The following is a 9,439-nucleotide window of genomic DNA, read 5'->3' as shown; positions in this document are numbered from 1 at the left end:
TCTTCATGTTCCCTATGATCCGTGCGTTATACAGAGGGCGCAATTAAAGCTGCAAGCGACGTGGTTACTGCCACCTCTACTACTGCTACTACTGGATACGATTTCCAACAGGGCAGTTATCGATACCAGAAGTGCAGCCGTATTTGTCGAACAGTGGATAGGCAATGACCGAACTGCCTGTTGATGTCCTGTGCAAATATTTTCCGGACACAGCCACATCGGACTCATTTGCGATTTCAAGGAGCACCAGATTAGAGCTCAAACATTACCTTCTTCTAATTTGGAAATGTGTGACCTCTGGGTGAAAATTTTATGTCACCTATAGATGACCGCTCATAGCCCTTGCTGCATTCTCCTTTACCAACGCTTTACCTTATTTCTTCAGCAGTGTGGGGGTATTCCTGCTGTCAGTGTTATATTGCTTATGATCTGTGCATTTTCTTTTGCCTTGAGTGATTCAGCAAACTATGAGAAACCTAAATCTGGATTGGTGGACAGAGATTTGAAACATCTCCCTCGCGAATGCGAGTCCAATATGTTACCACCGTGCCACGTCCCTCGCTCAAGAAGGTGGGAACGTGTTTAGTTTAGTGTGCTGGGTTACATATCGGAGTAATTTTTGTTTGTAGACATATTGATCTTGACTTTTGGTAGCTATTTGGGTAAGTGGCGGACTATTCCAAAGGTTCGGGATTCATTTCTCAGTCTATCCTAGAATTTTTTTCTGTTCTGTCACATACCGTTTTTTTCACCTGTGCCAATAGTTTGTTAATGTGAAAAATGCCAACGCGCAGTGTGATTTGGAGTCCCCATTAAATTATTAGTCCCCATATAACATTTCGGTGTAAGGCAAATGCCTATACCCCTAGAACAGTAACATGTTAAGTAAAGCACTCAAGTTTTTAAACCAACCTTCGGCTTCCGGAAAGTTTTGCCTTACATGTTGATAAGACAGTTACTGGAAGTCTGTGTATCGGACGTGCTAGCCGATAACAGTTGCTGTATTGCCACTATCTTAGACGCATAATGTGGTAAATATTTTCGAGGCCCTGTAAAAGGAAAATTCGACTCTTGCTTCAACCGAGTGATGGGATGTGTTGCAGTTTACTTAGTTTTATTGGCTGAATGTGAAAATTTTTCTATTGAATTTGACTCGATGTCGTCCCAAAGAGGGAATTTATGAAATCGTTTCAGTCACGTTGCATTTGTATCTGGCTGTCTGAACCATTATTGAGTGGTAATTATAGAGGTTTGAACTATTCCCTCAAATACCATAGAATGTGAGTGGAGGGCCTCGACATAGAAATAGATCGCAACTTTGATTTCTGCTTTCTCCAGTGTATACACAACTACTACAACTAAATACTCTCTTGCTACCATAAACCTTTGCTGTGATTATTACGTCAGTTGCTTTCAGCTTATTTTTCATCTTCGTGTTTTAAAGAACACCGAAACCTTGCTTGAACTATTACTCGGTGATCGCCTAAGCTGTGTAACACTGTTTACTTTTCAGAGACTTTACAACTTCTTTCTGTTCCATAAGTTTTGCTAAATCTACAGCTTTTTCCTAAGCCTTGCTCCTGTTAGTATCCCATCTCCTTATCTTGCAAGTGGCTCTTTTCATATCGAATAACCCGTTCGGAGTGCATAATAAATCAACATCGTTTCAGTTTCTTTGTTCATTTGTTGTTTCCTTTGGGCCCACACATCTTCCATTCGTCGAAACTGTTGTTTCTTCTCTTCCTTTGTCCACTTTGTTAGATTTACTGACTTTTTTTCTGTCCTGAAAGCCTACCTTTTCTATTGGTTCTTGAAAAAGTGTTCAGTCTCTTATTTCGTCCAAGTTGACTTCTACATTTTCGATATCGTTTCCTACTTCTCTTATCTGTGTGATTTTGGATTTGTAACTGTTTAGTAAATTGAAGACTTGTTTAGTTATTCTGCCATTATTCATCCTGCATATGTGTCCATAGGACATTAATCTTCTTACATATACTGCCTTTTCAACTTCTGAGATATAATTCTGTATTAGATCTTAATGTTTATTCTGATTTACTGCTGCTTTCGTGTCCCAGTATTTTTCTTAGGATACTTCTTTCAGTTTTCTATAATTTCTTAAGCTTTCGCTTCGTAGTCAGTTTAAGAACTTCTGCCGCATAGAGTAATTCTTATCTTACAACAGTTTATTTGTGTTTCAGTTTTGTGTTCCATGATAAACATTTTTTAGCATAGATATTTTTTGTTATTTGAAAGACCCCAGATATTTAAAACAGTCTTATTTAGATATTGTGCTGTTATTTATTAAAAGCTTTTGAGGTGCATTCCTGATGTTCATCATGAGCTCTGTTTTTGCTTTTCAAATTATGTGTGTTATAGTACTTTTGCTGCTTGACGTTGTAGATCTGTAAATTGTTCTTGTGCATTTTCAAGTGATTCTGTAATAGGTATAATGTCATTTGCTAACGCTACGCAATCTACAGTAATTTTGTTTGGCTTTCTTTCTATGTATACCTCCTGTATTTATGGCCTTTCTCCACTCTCCAACCACTTTCTCTATCGCACAATTCAAAAACTGAGGCAACAAGCTCTGTCCTAATCTTACTCCTGATATTATTTCAAAATTTTCAGACTCTGCTCCTTTAAATTTTACTTCTCATACTGTATAGGTTAAAGTTGCTTTAGTTATTTCTTTTATTTTCTTATATAGTCTAAAGTCTTATAAAATTTTGAGTAATGTATTTGCATCAATAGAATCGCATGCCTTTTCAAAATTACAAACGTTACCGCGTATTTCGAGCTTCTGATTTTCCTAATTTCTAAGATGTGCTTTAAGTTTATGGCTTAACCTACGCATGTTCTGAACACTGCTTGATACTCTCCTAACTGAAGGTCAAGTGTTCTTTCATCTCTGCTTAAAAATGCCTTCAACATCACCATACAGGGAGAGGGAGATTCCCCTCTAAATCTTAGGACGTGTTTCATCTCTCATTTTATGTATGGGATTTATTTATGCAGATGTCTATCGAGCTGGGAAGCCACTTGTTCCCCAGATTTCTTGAATTACTCTTTTTCTTTTAATCTACGAACTGCGGTCCATGAGGATTGCTCTGCTTCTCGTACTGTGTCTAATATACGAGTATACTGACAGTGTAATATGGAGATGATTCTTCTATTTCCTAGTGGTAGAAGGGTCGTCAAACGTCAATTATTTGCTGACGATCTTGTTGTATTACAAGGTAACCTCCAACCAGCGTGCTACAAACTGTTCCAAACTAGCAAAAAATGCGATAAGTTCCAAAAACTTTATCATTTGAAGGGAATAAATCCATAAAAACTAAAATCCACAATAATAACAAGAGCAGGTCAGTATATTTAATTATTTTGGCTGTAACAGCAGTTTCCATAGGACACACAATGTCATTAATAAGACAGGCAGGTCCCAACACACGCGTCGCACTATCTGGTAATACTTACAGAGAACAGCTCTATCAATTTAAAAATGATTTAGCATTAATGCTTGCTCTCTTTCCTTATGACTGCTGTGTAATTAATGCTACGTCAGTACTCTCTACACTGTATTCCACTGGCAAATGATGGCTGCTTATTAATGAATCTTCTGACACATGGTCCAACACGATCTCGTAACACTATCGCCACAAAGCGAGATGCCGCAGCGCTACGAGATTAGACGTATTCGGAAGCGATGGCGGTTCAGATTGCCGTCTGGCCAGGCAGATTTGGTTTGCTTTATGCAGTCGTTTCCCAAAACGGGTTAAGGTAAACGCAGCGATGGTTTCTTTGATAAGGATATGGCCGAGTCACCTCCGTTTCTAACGGCCCCGCTGTCGGCGGTACTTTAGATTCTAATATTCCTTCCCTTTTAGATCTTTGTCGAAAACTTTGACGAGCTCTCATTCATCATTCAGGTTTCCTTTCACAGCGATAAATTTATGCGAACTATAATGATATCTGTTTCTTTATCTACGCATTCGTTCTGCTTTCTAGACCCTGCATCTCGCTTTCAAATGTTCAAATGTGTGTGAATTCCTAAGGGACCAAATTGCTGAGGTCATCGGTCCCTAGACTTACACACTGCTTAAACTAACTTACGCTAAGAACAACACACACACTCATGCCGGAGGGAGGACTCGAACCTCCGGCGGCAGGGGCCGCGCAATCCGTAACGTGGCGCCTCTAACCACGCGGTCATTCCGCGCGGCCAACTCGCTGTCATTGACAGTTTCTACGTTCCTATCACAAGAAAAGTTCAGTCTCTGGTAACGAGTGATAAACTGTAAACACTGGTGAATTCCACACTGGCCATTTCGTACACAATTTGCGTTGTTTGTCAAAGTATTGGCTATTCGGTAAACAGTTGTTTAAAAAAAAAGTATTTTACAAACTCGTGCATCCACGCATTGGTCATTAAAGATATTACACCATCTGAAATATTCGTTTCGAAGTACTTTATTCCAGATCTCAAAATATTTAACGTAGGGTTCTTTACAGTCTGGATAATTTTCACAAATGTTTTCGAAATCCTATACAGGATATACTATAATTAAGAATGAAAACTGATATGGTTGTAAATATACGATACTAGAAACTAAAACGTTCTAGTAAAGATAACTCCACAAACGATTAGCTAGTACTACTATATTTGAAAAGTAAACTTTTCCATTCAATCCCCATCTACTTCGGCTCAAATTTTGTGTAAGCTCACATTCTGTTCACGAATCACCACATCAGCAAAGTTTCTCACCGAATGGATACTGAGAGGTGATAGATGATCATTTATATAGCCACACATTCTTTGCAGAATACTTTATGGACGACGATACCTTGGGTTTCTCTGGTGGGATCTTACAGGACTGCTTGAGGATGTTTCCCATATTGAACGTTGGGAATGTGGTACAGGGTTAATGGGCATCGGCATTTTTTGCTGCTGATGGAAGACGACATCTAACGTGCTAATAAGGTCTAAATTGACATGTCGAGCAGGGTCTGTATCTCCATCTCGAACATCTCCTTACCTCAATCTCCCGGATTTTTCTGTCTTAGGTATTCTCAAATGTGAAGTATATTACACTCGGGTTCATATGGTGGAAGAACGGGAACTGCGAATTGTACAGTCTAATGAAGCTTTAAAGATGTCCGTGAGTTTTTGAGGAATTCGTAACTCACTGCAAAGACGAGATGAGTACTGCATCCAAATGCGAGGACATGCGGAACACCACTTTTCACAGGCACAAGTGTACAGTAAATTGTAACATGTCGTATGCTGAAGTTGTATTGTGATGGCAGGCCAAACTTGAGCCTAATCTCATGTAGACTTAAGTTTACATTTAAAATGCATTCGTAATAATTTGAACAGCATTTCATACCATACCGATATAAGTGGCGACTCTTAACTGCTCGTTTCCAGTTATCTCGCGAACGGGTCGATTGCGCATACACGTTTACTGAAAAGTTTATCTTAGATTATCGTACACTTTCACCCGTATCAGTGTCTGCTATTAATTACAACTCGCGGCGCATGTAAGAAAGAGAAATTATACACTGGAACGCCAAAGAAACTGGTATAGGCATGCGTATTCCAATACAGAGATATGTAAACGGGCAGAATATGGCACTGTGGTCGGCAACGACTATATAAGACAACAAGTGTCTGGCGCAGTTGTTAGATCGGTTACCGTTGCTACAATGGCAGGTTATCAAGACTGAAGTGAATTTGAACGTGGTGTTATAGTCGGCGCACGAGCTATGGGACACAGGATCTCCGATGAGTGGGAATTTTCCCGTACGACCATTTGACGAGTGTACCTTGAATATCAGGAATCCGGTAAAACATCAAATCTCCGACACCGCAGTGGTCGAAAAAAGATCCTGCATGAACGGTACCAACGATGACTGAAGATAATCATTCAACGTGACGGAAGCACAACCTTTCCGTAAATTGTTGTATATTTCAATGCTGCCATCGACAAGTCTCAGCGTGCGAACCATTCAACGAAACATCATTGATATGGACTTTCGAAGCCGAAGTCCTCTCGTGTACCCTTGATGACTGCTCGACACAAAGTTTTCCGCCTCGCCTGCGCCCATCAACACCGACATTGGACTGTTGATGACTGGAAAGATTATGCCTGGTCGGACGAGTCTCATTTCAAATTGTATCGAGCAGATGGACGTGTATGGGTATGGAGAGACCCTCATGAATCCATGGACCTGCATGTCAGCAGGAGACTGTTCAAGCTGGTGGAGGCTCTGTAATGGTGTGGGGCGTGTGCAATCGGAGTGTTATGGGACCCATGCTACGTCTTGAAACGATTTTGACAGCATCCTGTCTGATCACCTGCATCCTTTCGTGCCTATTGTGCATCCCGACGGACTTGGACAATTCCAGCAGGACAATGTGACATCCCACACATCCAGAATTGCTAGAGTGGCTGCAGGAACACTCTTCTGAGTTTAAACACTTCCGCTGGCCACCAAACTCGCCAGATAAGAACATTATTGAGCGTATCTGGAGTGTCTTGCGACGTGCTGTTCAGAAGAGATCTCCACCCCTTCGTATCTCCTACAGGATTCGTGGTCCAGAATGAGATTTTCACTCTGCAGCGGAGTGTGCGCTGATATGAAACTTCCTGGCAGATTAAATCTGTGTGCCGGACCGAGACTCGAACTCGGGACCTTAGCCTTTCGCGGGCAAGTGCTCTACCAACTGAGCTACCCAAGCACGACTCACGCCCCGTCCTCACAGCTTTACTTCTGCCAGTACCTCGTCTCCCACCTCCCAAACTTTACAGAAGCTCTCCTGCGAACCTTGCAGAAGTAGCACTCCTGAAAGAAAGGATATTGCGGAGACATGGCTTAGCCACAGCCTGGGGGATGTCTCCAGATTTTCACTCTGCAGCGGAGTGTGCGCTGACATGAAACTTCCTGGCAGATTAAAACTGTGTGCCGGACCGAGACTCGAACTCGGGACCTTTGCCTTTCGCGGGCAAGTGCTCTACCAACTGAGCTACCCAAGCACGACTCACGCCCCGTCCTCACAGCTTTACTTCTGCCAGTACCTCGTCTCCCACCTCCCAAACTTTACAGAAGCTCTCCTGCGAACCTTGCAGAAGTAGCACTCCTGAAAGAAAGGATATTGCGGAGACATGGCTTAGCCACAGCCTGGGGGATGTCTCCAGATTTTCACTCTGCAGCGGAGTGTGCACTGACATGAAACTTCCTGGCAGATTAAAACTGTGTGCCGAACCGGGACTCGAACTCGGGACCTTTGCCTTTCGCGGGCAAGTGCTCTACCAACTGAGCTACCCAAGCACGACTCACGCCCCGTCCTCACAGCTTTACTTTTGCCAGTACCTCGTCTCCTACCTTCCAAACTATACAGAAGCTCTCCTGCGAACCTTGCAGAAGTAGCACTCCTGAAAGAAAGGATATTGCGGAGACATGGCTTAGCCACAGCCTGGGGGATGTTTCCAGAATGAGATTTTCACTCTGCAGCGGAGTGTGCGCTGACATGAAACTTACTGGCAGAGTAAAACTGTGTGCCGGACCGAGACTCGAACTCGGGACCTTTGCCTTTCGCGGGCAAGTGCTCTACCACTTGCCCGCGAAAGGCAAAGGTCCCGAGTTGGAGTCTCGGTCCGGTACACAGTTTTAATCTGCCAGGAAGTTTCAGGATTCGTGGTGTCAATACCCTCCTGCATTATTTCGGACATTAGTCGAGCCCACGCCACGTCGTGTTGAGGGACTTCTGCGTACTCGCGGGGGCCCTACACGATATTAGACAGCTGTTCCAGTTTCTTTGGTTCTTCAGTGTATATTTATGAGCAGTATTTTACGGTATACTTGAGCAGACATAGTGCATATCACTACAGCTAGAGAGTCCTTCAAAATTAGGTCTCTGAAGGCGTGTGCTAATGAGTGGAAGGCACATGTAAACCGCGTGAAAGACTACAGAAACCCGAATTTTGTATGTGAGTGCGTCTGACAGACTCCAGCCCTGGGAGAGATGAGCCGGAACTGGTCGAAAGGCCAAAGAAGAAAAGAGGAGTCGTCCTACACGTCAATTAACAACGAAACGTGCACCGTCGTTATCGGGCTGGAGCCTGTGAGCGCCGGAGCAGATCGGGGTGGAAATATTGTGGCAGATTAGGCGCGCGCGTCGCTGTTTGTGACGTGCGGCGCTGGCGGCAGGCGGCTGCGTGAAAGACGGCGCAAGCGCAAAGCGCAGGTAGCTGTCGCCGGACATCTCGTCGGCGCCGCATTCTGCCGGCCCAGCCGGCGCACCGCAATAAAAACAACAATGCCCGCCGCCCTTACAAGGCTGCCGCCAAATTCCTTGCCAGTACATCAGCCGGCCGCCTATTCAGCAGCCCGCGGCTCTTACTCCCCGCGGCGGCCACGAGGCGTCGCTTGCAAGCCAACCGCCCCTAGCCCTTGTTTGCTGTTGTCATCAGCTCTTCCATCAGCTGGCTGTAATCGTCGGCCCCGTGTCAATCTCCTGTTTGACGTGTTAGCGGTGCCGTCGGCTTTTGTAACCGACTCCTATACTCTCATTTAAGACTTGGTGCCATAACTGTCATTGTTTCCTTTGGAACGAGAGTGACTTGTGCTCGAAATGAAGAGGGAAGTTAAAAGTTTGACCAGAGGCTTAACAAGACTACAGGATAAAAGTCGACTTTGGGACTCTCGCATCCTTCGCCTCCCTCCATCAACATCTCCCTGTTTCTTTTTAATAGACATCGCCACAATAAGATAAAAATTACACCTTTCGACACAGAACAGCGACCAGTTGTAACATTATTTGTATGTGTTTCATTAAAATTTTTATAACTTTTTTGCTTCAAAATTTTCGTATAACGGTACTAGATGTAAAGGTCAGTGTGTTACACTGGAGTTTGAAGTTCTTTGCATTGTATGTGAGTAATGTATGTAAAATAATACACTACTGGCGATTAAAATTGCTACACCAAGAAGAAATGCAGATCATAAACGGGTATTCATTGGACAAATTTATTATACTAGGACTGACATGTGATTACATTTTCACGCAATTTGGGTGCATAGACCCTGAGGAATCAGTACCCAGAACAACCACCTCTGACCTTAACAACGGCCTTGATACGCCTGGGCACTGAGTCAACCAGAGCTTGGATGGCGTTTACACGTACAGCTGCCCATGCAGCTTCAACATGATACCACAGTTCATCAAGAGCGGTGACTGGTGTACTGTGACGAGCCAGTTGCTTGGCCGTCATTGACAAGACGTTTTCAATTGGTGAGAGAGCTGGAGAATGTCCTGACCAGGGCAGCAGTCGAACATTTTCTGTATCCAGAAAGGCCCGTACAGGACCTGCAACATGCGGTCGTGCATTATTCTACTGAAATGTAGGGTTTCGCAGGGATCGAATGAAGGATAGAGCCA

This window comes from Schistocerca americana, chromosome X (genome assembly GCF_021461395.2).
Source record: "Schistocerca americana isolate TAMUIC-IGC-003095 chromosome X, iqSchAmer2.1, whole genome shotgun sequence".
Taxonomy (NCBI): domain Eukaryota; kingdom Metazoa; phylum Arthropoda; class Insecta; order Orthoptera; family Acrididae; genus Schistocerca; species Schistocerca americana.
The sequence above is the reverse complement of the archived record's forward strand: the minus strand, read 5'-3'. Positions refer to the sequence as shown.